Here is a 15,214-nt window from a genome sequence, read left to right as displayed (position 1 = left end):
ACAGAACTAGGCAGGGATCAGTGGAACAGGAGGCTTGACCAGCACTGTGAGGCAACCAGGTCTAAGGTGTGTACAGAACCCCCCCACCTAACGACGCCAGAATACACGTGCTTCCCAAGCCCACGTGGGACAATCTCCAAAACGCCGTAGGCTGCATCATAAAACAAGCTTCAACAAGTTTAAAAGAACTGAAATCATACAGAGTGTATCTCTATCATAATGAAGTGAAGCCAGAAATAAAGTTGGAAAATTTGAAAATACGGGGAAGTTAAACACACTCCTAAACGCCCATAGGTCAAATGGGAAATCAAAAGAAATTAGGAAATACATTGAAATAAATGAAAATCCACACCAAATCCCGTGGGTTGCAACAAAAACTGCTTAAAGGGGAATTTATAGCTATAAATGTCTAGGTTAAAAAAAAAATTCCCTTCTAAAATTTTAAATTTTATTTGTTGCAAAAAATAAAGTGGAAAGTTATGGGTTTTTTTTTTTAAGATACTGGGAAACAGAGCAAGGCAAACTCAAAGCAAGCAGAAGAAAGGGAATAGTAATAATTAAAACAATGAAGCAGAAAATAAAAAACAATTGAGAAATGAACAGAAGTTGGTTCTTTGGAAAGAGCAGCAAAACTGGTTAGACAAAAGCATTCAAATTACTAAAGTCAGGAATTAAAGGGGGGCATTACTACCAACTCTGCAGAATAAGGATTGTTATGGAATACTGTGTGAATGGATGACAGGCTCCTAGACAGTCCCACACCACCAAAACTGACTAAAGAAGAAGCGGAAAATTTGAATAAACGTAGCAAGTAAAGAGGTTGAATTCGTAATGAAAAAAACTATATGCGAAGGAAAGCCCAGGCCCAGGTGGCTTCCCTGGGGAATTCTACCAAATACTTAAGAACAATATCAATTCTTCACAATTGTTCCAAAAATTTGAAGGAATACTTCTTAACTGATTCTGTAAGACCAATATTACCCTAATATCAAAACCAGACACTACTATCACTTATGAATACAGGCACAAAATTCTCAAAAAATTACCAAAACAATGCAGCAAAATGTAAAACTCATACACCAGCTCAAGTGGAATTTATCTCAGGAATGCAAGTTGGCTTAATATCCCCAATTAATGTAATACACTAGATCAACAGTATAAAGGACAAAATGACAGAATTACATCATTAGGCACAGAAAAAGTATTTGACAAAATTCTACCACCCTTCATTTAAAAACAGCAAATAACAAAAACCCACTCGCCAAACTAGGAATGGAATCAACTTGTTAAAGGGCATTTACAAAGAACCCACAGCTAACATCCTACTTAACAGTGAAACACTGAAGGCTTTCCCTCTGAGATCAGAAAAAAAACCAAAACAAAAAACCCAGATGTCTACTCTTGCCATTTCTAGTCAGTGTCCAAATGTTCTAGCCAGGCAAATTAGGCAAGAAAACGAAATAAAAGACATTTTTATCATTTGTAAAGAACCATATGGCATTTGTTGTTCTTTGGAAAGTTCAGCAAAATTGACGAACCTTTAAGTATACTGTACAGAAAAAAGGAATATTCAAGTTACAAAGTCAGAAATGAAAGGGGGACATTAGCGACCCTACAGAGTTAGGATTACTATGGGATACCGTAAACAACACTTCAGATGGCGTAGGTGAAGTTGACTGGAGACAAAAAAGTAAAACTATTTTTGCAGATGGCATGATATTGCACATAGGACATCTTAAGTAATCCATGCACCAAAAAACCTGTCAAAGCTAACAGATCTGAGTTCAGCAAGATTAATATACAAAAATCCATTCTATTTCTATTCACTAGCAGTGAACTATCCCAAATTAAGAAAACAATTTAATTTACTGTAGCATTAAACAATAAAATACTCAGGAATTTAGCAAAAGAAACGCAAGACTTGTAGGCTGTCTACAACAAAACTATAAAACATTGAGAAGAATACTTAAGTAAATGGAAAGGCATTTCCCTTTTATGGATTGAGAAACTTACTGTTGAGGGGAAAACCAAAACAGTTAAGAAGACAATACTCTCCAAACTGACCTACAGATTCAGTGCAATCCCTAACAAAACCCCACTGGCTTTTTTGTTTGTTGGGGAAACTGACACTGACCTTAAAAATTCAAATGGAAATCCAAGGGACCCCAGAAGCCAAACGACCTTGAAAAAACAAATTTGGAGGACTCAAACTTGCTGACTTCCAAGCGTATTACACAGCTGCAGTCCTCACGGCAGCGCGGTGCTGGCGTAAGGGAAGCACACAGATACAGCAGAACTGAACTGAGAGCCTGGAAATACACTACATTTATGGCCAGTTGATTTGGAACAAAGATCCGAGGCACCTCCGTAAGGGGAAGAGTGGTATCTCCAACAAATGGTGCTGAAGTACTGATCAGCAACAAGCAAGAGTGAAGCTGGCCCTCGACCACGCACCACAGACAATTAAATCAAAATGAATTAAAAAAACCTAAATGTAAAAGCTAAAACTACAAAAACCCTTAGAAAGAAAACATAGGCATAAATCTTCATGACCCTGGATTAGGCAATAGTTAGATAAGACACCTTTTAAAACACAAGCCACCAAAGAAAAAACTAGCTTAACTGGATTTAATCAAAATCGAAAACTTGTTAGTGAAAAAAAGTAAGAAACCCATAGAATGAGGAAAATATTTGTAAATCGTATCTGATGAGTCTAGTCTCCAAAATATTTAAAGAACTCTTAACAACTCAACAGTGAAAAGACAATCCAATTTAAAAATGGGTAAAGGGTTTGAATAAACACCTCCCCAGCAAACAGGAGAGGGTGGAGCTCAGCGGTACAGCGTGCGCTTAGCGTGCACAAGGTCCTGGGTCCAATCCCCAGTCCCTCCATTAAAATAAATAAATAAACATAATTACCTCCCCCTAAAAAAATTTTAAAAAACACTCTTCAACGAACAGAGACTTCTAATGGGCGCAGTTTCCTTTTGGAGTGATATAAACGTCGTAGTGATAATTGCACTACACTGAATATCTAAAAACTCCGAATTCACTTTAAAGAGGTGAATTTTATGGTATATGAATTATCTCAAAAAAGAAGTAATTTTGTATGATTTCTCCTGGGGCTGGAATTCTTTGGCCACTATGTCTTTGAGAGTACTTCATGTTAATGCATGGAGTCGTAAGGCTGTAGTTAGTTTGTTTTCGCTGTAGTATGGTATTACATTGTGCGAATATTCCAAATACATTTATCCATTCTTCTCTGCGAGTATCTTTGGGTCGTCTCAAGCTGTCTTCCTCCTTCCCGCTGCCCTTCTTAGCAAATCATTCCCTGAGCATTCTGCTAGGTGCTGGGGCACAAGGGCTTCTCCAGGGCATGAACTTGAGGGTTGGAGCTGCGAGGTGGCAGCGCACGCCCGCATTTGACCTACTAGGTAAGCTTAACTCTGTTTAGAGTGCTTGTTGCCATTTACTCTCCTACCAGCAGTTTGAGAGATTTTCTTTTTCATTATTCCACAACTTTGCCAAAGCTTGTTTTTGTCCGATTTTTAATGTTTGACGGTTTGGTAAGTGTAATGATAGTTCGTTGTGGTTTTCAGTCTGGGTTTCCCTTATTAATAAAAGGGTTGTTACTTGTTTTGTTTTTTGGTTTTGCCATTCAGATACCTCTTGTCGTTTTCTGATTGACACATAGTTCTTTACACACTCAGGGTCCTTATCTTTAATCAGATTCGTGTGTTGCATATATTCTGTCACTTTTCTTTTAATCTTTTTTTTTAACTTTCTATTTTGAAGTATTTCCAACATATGCCAAAGCGCAGAGAACAACTGAATGAATTTGATTCACCCATCACCAACTTTTGGTTATCAGTACATAGCTAATCCTGCTTCCGCTAGCCCACCTCTTGTGCACACTCTGGGTTATTTCAAAGCAAAGTCCAGATACAGCATTTCATCTTAAATAGTTCACTTCATATTTCAAAATGATAAGCATTCTTTTAAAAAAATATTTCAGTTTTCAGAATATTGAGTTGATTTCCTTGTGTCCCCTGAGATGGACATCGATGTCCAGGCTCTGGGCACATTTCCACCAGCACTGGGGGTCAGTCCAGAAACGGCAGGCCCTCTGGTGGGACAGAAGGAATCAAAGCCACTAGGTTATTTCAGTGAAACCACCAGAAACCACAGGAAAAGCAAACACATCAGAAGATTTCCTGTAGCCCTCGGTCCTGCCCATTCCAGGGAAGAAAACTGAATTAGGGCAGGAAAGCACATACTTTCAACATTAGCAGCAAATGGCTGTTTGGAGTGTCCTTGCCAGTCTTCAGGGATTAGATAATTCCCATGTCTTATAAACAGTTAAGCAGCATAACAGGGAAAAAGAATTCCTAGTTTAGTTTTCAAATCCAGTCTAACTCAGGTGCTTGCCTGGTCCCTGTCACCTTAACTACTGTCCCTGTGCCACCTGCCAAATGTCAGTAATGATTTCCTCTCTCTCTGTCCCGCCCTCTCTTTCGCGCGCGCGCACACACACACCCTCATATAATCTGGCACTTGGTGCGCCTTCTAGGGGCAGGGACCAACCCAACTTTACGCCCATTTGAGGCCCTCTTCCTTCGGCTCTGTTGCTCACAGCAGGGGGAGGAACGGGAGGGGCATCTGGTGAGAAAACATCCCCTCCTCCGAAGCTGCTCCTACCCGTTTTTACTGAGAGAGCAGTGACCGCGCTGGGCGGCAGGCCCCCCGCCTGTGGGCGGCAGCGTCTTGTCCTCAGGCAGCGATGCCCCAGCCTCAGCTCAGCCAGAGAACGCTGGGCCCCTGGAAAGGAGAAGCCGAGCTTGAGTGCTCCCCCTCCCCCGCCACGGTCAGCGGGAGAGCGAGGCAGGGCCCCAGCCACCCAGGGACCCCGGGCAGGGAGGGTTCCCGGCTGGTCGTGCCCCCTGCTCCCTGCTGAGACAAGCCCGGGCAGCACCCTCGTGACGGGACGCCCAGCACCTCCCCCCTCCCCCCGCAGCACCCCGCCCTGCAGGTGCCATCAACCGAGTTCCTGCCCAGGGACACCTGGGGGCGGAAACGAGGTCTCCCCGGCCGGGCCAGGACGCTCTTATAGGACTTTAAGGAGTAGAGTGTTTCCATTCTTCAGGAGGATGGCTGGGGAGGGCCGCCCCGCAGGGAGGTGCCCAGGGCCTCACATTGCCGGCAGGGCCCCCATGGCCTCGGGGCCCAGCTCAGCCACCCGCTTTCCACGAGATGCTCCACCGGGATTCCCAGACGGGCCGGCATGCACTTCAGGGGGCCGAAGCCTTTGAGGAAGCGCTTGGCCGAGGCCCCAGCCCGGCCTCCGCAGCAGGGGCGAGGTCAGCCGCAGGCGGGACCTCGGGCGGGGCCGCTGCGTCTGGGTAGAAGCAGCAGCAGCGGTAACACAGGCGGAGAAGACCTGCTCGTCCGCCCCGGGCCCCGAGGAGGCTGGGCTGCGTCTCCAAGGGTGGGGCAGAGCTGAGGAGCCCGCAGACGAGGGCCAGCGCGCCAGCCTGAGGGCGGGAGAGCCCGCTGCCGGTGCACGAAGCAGGGAGACTGGGGGTCGCGGGGGCGTGAAGGGAAGCCTGAGGGCTCGGGTAGGGCGCGCCCCAGGGGACCTCGACGGCCTCGGGAGGAGCAGGCCTTCCTGCCCAGAGGGATGGGGAGCCCTAGGAGGCGACGAGCAGCGTCGTGGCCTGGTTTCTCCAGGGCACCGAAGGGGCGGGCGTGAGGAGCTGGCGCCCAGGGTGCGGAGGCAGCGGGGCCGGGACTGGCTGGAGGGGAAGGGGGGGTGCGCAGAGCCGCTGCCGGGGCCCCCGGCGAGGGCCCGGGGGCCAAGGCCTGAGCGCACCCACCAGAGCGGCCGAGCGGGGCCGCGCAGGGCACCAGGAAGGCGGCTGGGAGCTTCATGGCAGACTGGGCTCAGCGACGCTCCTACAACCAAAGTCGCGCTTCCCAGGGTCTGGGCCTGTGGGCTTCACATACCCCGTCTTTGCCTCTCTGCAGGGCTGGGCCTCCTGAGAAATGCACTGTTTGCTCAGCTAATGCGCAGAGGTCTGTCCAACTCCCTGCTCAGGCCAGTGGGTCCTGGGAGAACTGTAGCCCCCTCCCCCCTCCCAGGTCTCAGGAACTTCCTCTCAGCGGAGGGGTCTCCTGGGCCAGAGGCCTGGGTCCTCCTACAAGCACAGAAATGGAGGCTGTGCTTTGTGGGCACAAGGCCCACCCAGGTCTTCACTTTCCAGAGAGCTTTCTGGCCTGACCTCACCTGGCCTCCAGCAGTGCTGAGGGTGAGGAAGGGTTAAGTCTGTGGCCCTGGTCCTTCCCCCTGCTCCCAGACCATGGAGATGCGATGCAGTGGAGCTCCTCTCGGCTCCTTCTGGTCCTTGGGGAGGCTGACGAAGGCATAAACTCTGGCTAGCCCCCTAAGTGGTCAGGCCTCACTCCTGGCCACCTCCCTGGTTGGGGCCACAGAAAGCTACTGAAGCCAACAGAAGGATGCAGGGCATTTTTCCATCTTTGAAATCAGTCTACATGTTGGGGAATTTGTCCCAAAGTCACTACAGAGTATACTGATGGATTATAAGCAAAACATGTTCAGCTGCGTGACGCCGGCTCTTCAGGGGGAGGATGACCTTCAGGGAGTGTCCTAGGGTACCCCCACTGTGGTCACAAACAGATCTGACCTCTGCAGCCTGGGGGTCCCCTGCCCTGAACTCCCAAGGCCGTTCTCACCTCTGCACCCGCAGACGCTGCTTGTTGGTAACACTCACGTGGTCTCACTCATTTCTTACGTTTTCCTTGACTCTGTTGGTTGGGGGAGTTTTTGCGTTATTATAAGTGTATGTTTTGTGGGTGGTCACTGCGGAAGTAAGTTCAATAGGAAATGTGTTTATTTTCTGCTTGTGAAAATTCACCTGCCCAGGGATTTTCTGAAGGCATCCTGCTTATGAGGCAGGGACGAGGCCCTCCACATTCACGTGGATGCTGTGGGGTGGGAAAGGCAGCAGGCTGTCACTGTGCCCGCAGTGCCCAAGCCTCCTCCTCTCAAGGGGGAGTGTGTCCAAGGGCCCCTGCCCTGGCCTGGCCCTTCCTGAAAAGCCTGGGCCACCAGGTAAGATTCCCTTCTCCCACCAGTCAGGGTAACTCCCTCCCCTGGAGGCAGAGGCTTCTCTAGGACCTCATGGAGGTCCAAGTGCTTCCCAAGGTGGAGGCTGGTTCCGGGCTGAGTGGGGACAACAGCACAAGGCTGATAAGGAAAATCTGGACACAGCTGAGAGGTTGCTCTCACTTTCAAACCAAGGAGATTCTGTCTTTGCCCACCTTCCTCTTCCCCATATCAGCAAGAGGCTCCTGCCACTTTCTCAGGCCCATCACAGGGACATGGTGTCCCCTGCACTGTGTCCCTTTCCAGGAGCACCACCTTGGCGACAGATGGAGACAGATGGAGACCATGTGCTCTGAGAAGAAGCTGGTGGGGCAGCTGAGAATTGTCAATAAAACTTCCTCTGTGTGTGTGTGTGTGCGCGCGCGCGCGTGTGCGTGTGTATGTGTGTGCGTGTGTAGGGAGGGTGGTGCCAGTTGGTGCTGGAATGTTCCTATTTGCCCTCTTGTCCATCTGAGACTTGGAGACATGGGTCTTGCAAGAGCAGGTGTGGTTCATGCCAGCTTGGAGTTGGGAGTAGTGTCAGTAGTTCCCAGGGCCCCCCTCGCGACCACCATCCAGGTCCAGCCAGTGCCAAAGGACCCCAGAACCACTGTGGGCCTGCCGTGGTGGGCGTGGGGGACCTCTGGCCAGGGTGAGCCATGTAGAAATCTGAAGTCAGACTGCCATTTGCTGTGGGGACCTGAGGCAGGACTTTCTTCAGCTGACATTCGGTTGTGGGGGGTGCGGCGGGGACTGCGCCCCGACTGATGGCGTTGTTGATTTCACCCAGACCTCTTCCTTGTTGTCTGCTGGTCAGACAGCAGCCCTGTCTGCAGAGCTTGGCCAACACAGCTGAGCATAATTCCCAGTTGGATCTGGGACAGGGCAGAATTCTGGGTGAGTGGCTCTGCTGTGTCAACATAACTACTACCCCATTTCACAGTTCTGGGGCTGCATCTTGACAGCCTTCCTTAGAATGCAAGGAGCCACAGCCGTGTGCCTGAGGGCCATGGCAGAGGCCCCGACACTCCCCAAGGCCCAGCTGGCCACAGTCTTAGCTGTTAGAGTGGGTTTACAGGAGAAAGAAAAAGATGGACCGAGTTCCCTGCTGCCTGGCCTCCCACCCTAGCCACTGCCTCCCCAAGAGATGACTCCTGCCAGCCAGTTCCATGCCCAGCATACTCTGCACTTGGTTTTTCTGTGCCATGGCTTCCTTGGAGGCCCCAAATGGGTGGCTGATGCAAAGCAGCATTCCTTAGGTTCTTGGCCAAAACCCATCTAATGGCCCCCCAATCCTAACATCGCCCTCACTGGGGGCAAGGGACTTTTTCTAGGGCTTTTATCTGGCCTTCTGGATCAAGTGAATTAACGAGGGCCAGGGCCCAGCTGGAGAAGCTGGCTAAAGGGCCAGCCTGGAACTGCAGAGCCAGGGCCCACTGGGCTCTAAGCCTCCGTGCCCTTTAGCAGAGCCAAACCACCGTCACTGTGTCCCCAGCCGCTCTCACTTTTGCTTCTGGTGCCATCTGAGGTACAGGGGCAGTAAAAGGATTTAATGAGGCTACATTAAAAAGCTTTCTGTAGTTTTTCTGACATTAAACACAGTGCCTCGTGCTTTTACTTGTGGGGGTGTGTCTGCTGCTACTTATTTGATTCTTCCCAAACGCCCCAGTGGAAATCTTCACCAGGGCCCCCTGTGGGGTGTAGGTTTTTGCTGAGGTGCCCTTGCCAAGACTTGCGTGGCCCTAAGAGCACGGCTGGTCCTCTGCTCTGGGCCACGTGTATCTCGTGACGAAGCCATTGGCTCTGAGCGGAAGTGACTGGAAAACACCTGGCACTTTGTCCCCGGAGCTGCAAGCTCTCTTTGCGACATCACTGTCAGAAAGGATACAGGAAAGCGTCCTTGCTCTGAACCGGGCTGGGGCGGGGAGGGGCCACGGGCCCTCTGCGTCCCGCCCTGGGGTGGCGCTGCCCCCACGGCCGCGCCTGAGCACAGGCAGCCAGGTCCCCGTGCCGCCGCTGCGCTGTGACGGCCGGCGACTCGCTGTCACAGCAGCTCCAGGAAACGAACACAGGGGCCTCCCGTCGCGCCCGCTGAGTGGGGCTCTAGCCTTGGCCCCTGACCCTGTGGGTAGATCTTGAGAGCCCACCGGGGGGTGCCTTCCACCATGCCGACAGGACCAGAGAAATCTGCCTGCTGGCAGAGACCAGAACAAAGCCATAGGCCGAGGAGGTGGGCGTGCAGCCTGTGGGTTCCCGCAGCCCCTTCGTGGTGTTCTTTAATCCTTAAAGTGCCTGCCTCCCCCCGCCCTTCTGGCCTATGATAGTTGGGTGGACCCCTTCCTGGCTTCCCATGAGCCTATGCAGTGATGGCAGACTTCCTGCAAATGAACCCCAAGATTTCCAGGTCCAAACATGCACCCCCAGAGCTACCTGGCAGAACGCCTGTCATCCTGTCCCCACTTCACCACCGAGGAGGCCAAGGGGTTTGCCTCAGGCTCCAGGATTGAGTGGGCAATGCAAGGGCTTATTCCAGGCCAGCGCGACCCCTCGCCCCACACCGGCTTTCGGAGCCACCCCTGGTCAACCATCTGCAGCGGGGGCAGTGGGGCAGCAGGGCCTGGCTGCGTAGTGGGCTGGGGGTGCCTCTGTATTGATTTCTCGAGGCTGCTGTAACAACGCATCACATGCTCGATGGCTGAAAGCTGCACGTACTTACTCGTTCACAGTTCTGGAAGCTGGAGTCCAGTATCACTGGACTGAAGTGAAGGTGTCACCAGGACCATGCGCCCTCCCGAGGCTGCATGGGCCTCTCCCGGCTTCTGATGGCTCCAGCATTCCTTGGCTTCCACACCATTCCGATCTCTGCCTCGTGGTCACATTGCCGCCTCCTCTTCTGCGTGTGTGTGTGGGAGGGGGTAAGATTACACGTGACTGCGTTGAGGGCTCGCTGGATAATCCAGGATAACCTCCTCACCTCCAGATAGTTACCTTCACATCTGCCAAGACTCTTTCCCACATCCGGTAACACTCAAAGTTTCAGGAATTAGAAGCTGGATAGTTTGGGGGTACTTCTCAGGCTACCTCCCCTTCTAAACACTGCATGGCTTCCTCCCTGCCAGGTCAGTAGAGGGTGCCAAGAGGGCTGTTGGAGCCCAGCTGGCACAAGGAGAGGCTGCAGAGATGACTGCAGGCACCAGCACCTGCCTGGGCCGCCCCGAGCCGGCTGCCGCATGCCTGCTTCCTGCTGGCCGAGGGCTGGGTTGACCCGGAGATGCCCCTCCTGCTGACAGCACGGTCAGCCTGTCCTGGGCAATGTTTGCAAGACATCCTTTGGGCCAAAACAAACATTGGCACCTGTCCCACTCCCTTGGGAATGAGGTGCTGGCTGTCCCAGGTGGGGGTCAAATACCAAATACGGGGCCTCCCAGGCCTGCGAGCCCAGCGCTCAGGTGGGGTGGTCCGGCTGGGAGCTGAGAGGCGCGCGCCAGCGCTCTGCTCGGGCCTCCTCCGTGGCTCTGACCTAGGCGAACACCTGCAGAGGGCATGGCGGCTGTCCCTGTGCTGTGACCCAGGCAGCGAGGCCAGCAGCCCCTCCGTGCTGGGCTGGGGCTCCCTTGCCAGGTACCCCCCCACCCCGAGATCCCAGGAGCTCCCTCACTCTCTTCTCACTCCCTTTCTGTTGGGCCAGCGCCTGTGTTTCTGAGCTCTGAGAGCCCCGCTAAGTTAATTACTGAGCAAACCGGAGTGGATCGTGGACACCAATCCCACCCTTCAGTGGGGAGCGTGGCCATGCTGAGGCCCCCCCCCTTCACACCCCAGACAGCTGGGCCGTGGTGACCACGTGTCATTGGAGCTGTCTCTGGGGGTCCTCGATGCCCACCTTCTGTTTCTTCTCCTTCTGTGCTCCTTTCCCGCAGAAGCTGGGCAGGACGGGCAGCCCTGAGGCAGCTCCCAGGATCCGGGGCCCCTCTGCCACAGGCCTGGCCTCACAGATTCCTCCTGCCCATATGGCCGTCCTGTCCCCTCCCAGGGAAGTCCTCTTGGGCCAGGACCACCACACCAACCACCCAGGGTCAGACCACTCCCTCTCCTGTCCTGAGCCATCACAGCCACTCAGGTGGGCCTGTCTGGGGCTCTCCTGCGACCCCAGGATGAGGCCACCCCAGCAAGGCTTCAGGGCTTTCTCTAGCACAAGTTGGAGTGGCTTGAAGATAAGCAGGCTTAGGGCGGGACCAGAGCAGGAGGGTTGCCGGCCACACCTGCCAGGCGCAGAGCTGCGGGGTCCTGCCCAGTGGTCATGCCATGAATCTACCAACACCACCCCACTTCGGTCTCCTTCCCCTTCCTCATAGCTCGGTCACCTGGGCCCCGGGGCTCTGGGACGTGTCACCAGCTTGTCTATTCCTGCCTCCGCGGGCACCTTCACTTGGGTCAGTGTTGGTCTGACTCCCTCGACTCCTTCCTTCTTCCCCTTCCCTTTCCAGGGCCCTCCTCCCTGCAGAGCCCCGCTATGGGGAGGGTGGACGGGGTCAGCTGCCACTCATGTGGCTCTGCTGCGTGGGCTCCCGGCTTTGGTGACAGTGGCGGAAAAGCCACGTCCTAGGACTTAAGCAAAGACTGAGATTCTGCAGGGCCGAGCCTGAGACACTGATTCCGGCTTGGGGGACAAGCTGCAATCCCCAGGGGCCTCCCACGAGGGTTCCCCACATCCCACTGCTCTCAGAGGCTGTGCTGAGGGAAGCACCAGTGGCCAAGTCATATCCTGTATAATTAGGCCCAGCTTACCTGTTTCAGCCTGGGTGCGAGTGGGCTGGAGGTATGGCCGGCAGTGGTTCCCTATATGGAACGGTATGAGGGGTGGTTGATGATGTCACCCTCTGGAGTCAGAAGAAGGGCAGCTCAGAGAACACTGGGGACCTGCCCGAAGTTCTGGGCCAGTGCCAGGCGTGCCTGGGTCTCTTCCCGTGCCTGGCACCCTGCAGGGCTAGAAGGCCCCCCGCTGACCAGCACCCTGTGCTGCCTCTCTGCACTGGGGCTGGGAGCAGCTGCCAGCCAGGGGAGGGGTGCAAGCTGGTGGGTTGAACCCCAGGGGATGTCCCAGCCAACACAGAGATGTGCTTGCCGCCATCCCAAAGTGAAGACTCTTTGAAGCTGATTCAACAGCTTAAAACCCAAGGACTTAATAGCAATCCTTTCTGTTAATCTCATCTCTCACAGGCCATGGAGGGAACCATGACACCTATCTGTATCCAAGGGGGCCAGGCCCTCCATTCTTGGGAGGGGATCTGTCTCCTTCCAGGGGGTACACACCTAGCTGCCCTCCTGTGCACAAACCAGCTCAGATGGACCCCCGACAGCAGCCCAGGGCGGCTCAGAGACATCACCCCGGGAGCCAGCCCAACCTGCCCAGCTGGACCCCCTGTCCCATGGAGGGCCACCAAGGCCTTCAGAGATGCTGCACCCCCCCCCCCCGCCTTCCAAAGCCCTCAGTTCTCTCTTCCCAACCTCTCTGTGTTCCTCCCTCAGCCCCTTTGGAGTGGTCCTTTCAGAATCCCTCCTGCCCCACGCATTTAGTTTATGACAAACTTTGCCACCTCTGGCTCCAGCTGGAAAATAAAGGGGTTTCCATCTCTCCCTGCAAATGCTGGCTCTGAAGAGACAGCAGTGCAATGCACTCCGCCGTGGCCCAGGACAGGGGCGCTAACTCACCTGGCAGCGCAGGCTGAGCCAGATGCTCAGGGGGTGTCCACGGACTCCCACAACTCCTCAGTCTGGTCTCATACAAAGGATGCGTGTTCTTCTATTAAAATCATATTGACCCTAATCCTTCTAGCAACAGGCTTCCCCCCTGTTCTCCTCACGGAAGGCCTCCCCGATTGGCTTTCCCCACGCTCCTTGGCTGTGGCCCCCAAAAGTCTCCCTGTGATTCCCCAGAAGGACGTTTGTGTGGGTGAGTGAGTTCCCGTTTATTCTGCCACAGATGGATTGATGGGTGGGTGAGTGGATGGATGGGGCAATGGGTGTCTGGGGGGTGGCTAGGTGGGTGAGTCAGTGGAGGGGAGGGGTTGGGGCTGGATGCCACTGTGGACAGTGTCTTTCCCAGTTGACTTTAAAAACATTTTAATTAAAATATAGTTGATTTACAATGCTTCAGGTGTACAGCAAAGTGATTCAGTTATACATATATATAAATATATTTTTTTTCAGATTATTTTTCCATTATAGATATTATAAGATAATGAATATCCCAGTTGACTTTTTAAAGTTTATTTACTTTTAATTTGTTTGTTGTTGTTGAGAGGGGAGGTCATTAGGTTTATTTGTTTAATTTTAGAGGAGGTACTGGGGATTGAACCCAGGACCTCATGCAAGCTAAGCATGTGCTCTGCCACTTGAGCTACACCCTCCCCTCCGTCCCAGTTGACTTTTAATATTGCTTTTGAAGGACATGGGCACAGGTCATCTAGCCTCAGGAGGCCACGTGCTCCACTCTCAGCCCCCAGCAGCCTCCAGCGCACGGCCTGGCCCAGGCTCTCTGCCTGGTGGCTCAGGGCCCCTTGGCCTTGCTTGCTGGCCCACAGGTCAGGCCTCCCTCCCGGTGATGCTCCCAGTCCCCTCTCTGAACCTGCATGTGGACATCTGGTGGGGTGGTCCCATGACATGTGCACTGGCCGGCACCTCAGACGCGCTCTGTGGCCTGCCTGGGCCTGCTAGGGACGAGTGGGCTGCGGGAGGCCACCATGGGGGCGGAGGAGGCCAGCGTCTGTGCTGGAAGCTGGCTCCTGGATTCCCGTTACTGACAGCGCACTTCAGGGTCAGGGCCTCGGCGGGTCTGAGGGTGCTGACAGGGCTGGGAAGCCTGGCCCGCTCCCTCCGAGTAGCCCTCTGGCTTCCCCGGGGCACCGGCCTTGCGCCCCATCCAGCAGATCCCGGGTGCTTCTGGCGCTGGCTCTCCCCTCCCTTTTGAACTATTTCTTTTTCCATCTGAACCTCAATTGCTTCCCAGGCCTGAGGAAGCCAGGAAGACCCCTCCCTGCGTGTGGGTCAGACTCCATCCCTGTCCTGCCCTTGTCCTCTGGGCTCTTCCCCTGGTACTTGCCCTGGGCCTCAGGCGATGGGGGTGGCACAGTCTTAGGACCGGCTCTTGTGGACGACCACTTAGGAAAAAGAATTTTCTGCATATCCAGCCTGGACAAGGACCCATCCAAGAGCAGAGCCCTCTGCCCTTCCTGCGTCTTCCAAAGCTGCCCTCTCCTATGCCTCAGAGCTGCCCCGGTGCAGTCCAGCCTCTCCCCACCCAGGCCTTGCCCGGCTTCTGGGAGGCCCTGCTCCATTCCTTCAAGATGTGTGCTTCTCGGAGCATAAGTGGAAGTCAGAGCACATCACCCCTTTCTCTAAACTTTGCCTTAAAATAAGAAACCAACCCCTAATTTTGGGCCCCCAGGCCCCATAGGATGGGCTCCTGCCAGCTTCTCCTCATTCCACCCCCCCGAGGCCCCCTCCTTCCTTCTGACCCAAGGCCTTTGCCGCCAATCTTTCTCCCATGCAGAGCTCTGTCCATGTGTCACTCCTTACAGCAGGGACTGTGGCCTGTGAACCCTGCTGTGTCCCAGAGCTTAAGACAATACGTGGCTCAGAGCAGGGCCTGGGGGTACTGCAAAGCCCAATGCCAAAGGGCAGTGGTGAGATCAGGATGGAATTGAGGGACACTCACGTGTGCCCTCGGCCTAATTCCTCCTAAAGGAAGTAACTCACAGCTCTCCGGTAGAAATGAATGGGAGTGTGGGGCTGGGACGAGGGGAGGTGGGGCGGCGGGGTGGGTGGGCACCCTGTGAAGGGCTGGGGCTTGAGAGGAGGAGACCAGAGGCTCCTGGGGGTGGGAAGGGCCGAGGGGCCCTGAGGTGGGGGCGCACTGTTGCCTGGCGGGATGCCTCCTGAGGGGGCCCTCACTGACTGAGGTTCTGGTGAGTGAGGGCAGGACTGGGGTCTGATGACACTCGGTGCAGCCCTGAACATCCAGCCCAGGCAGGACCAGAGGAGCCCAACAGGGTG

The 15,214-nt window shown here is 53.8% G+C and overlaps 1 long non-coding RNA gene across 1 annotated transcript; it reads right to left on the bottom strand.

Moving 5' to 3' along the window:
• Positions 1–647: 647 nt before the first annotated feature.
• Positions 648–9,413, bottom strand: LOC123614376 (uncharacterized). The gene is made up of 3 exons (XR_006721723.2): positions 5,193–9,413; positions 4,699–4,818; positions 648–4,126 (listed from the first exon to the last, which is right to left on the bottom strand). It is a non-coding gene; the product is annotated as an uncharacterized LOC123614376 (long non-coding RNA).
• Between the last annotated feature and the right edge of the window lie 5,801 nt (positions 9,414–15,214).

Source organism: Camelus bactrianus, chromosome 22, assembly GCF_048773025.1.
Source record: "Camelus bactrianus isolate YW-2024 breed Bactrian camel chromosome 22, ASM4877302v1, whole genome shotgun sequence".
In the NCBI taxonomy this organism is placed as follows: Eukaryota; Metazoa; Chordata; class Mammalia; order Artiodactyla; family Camelidae; genus Camelus; species Camelus bactrianus.
This window is presented reverse-complemented; position numbering and strand designations above follow the sequence as displayed.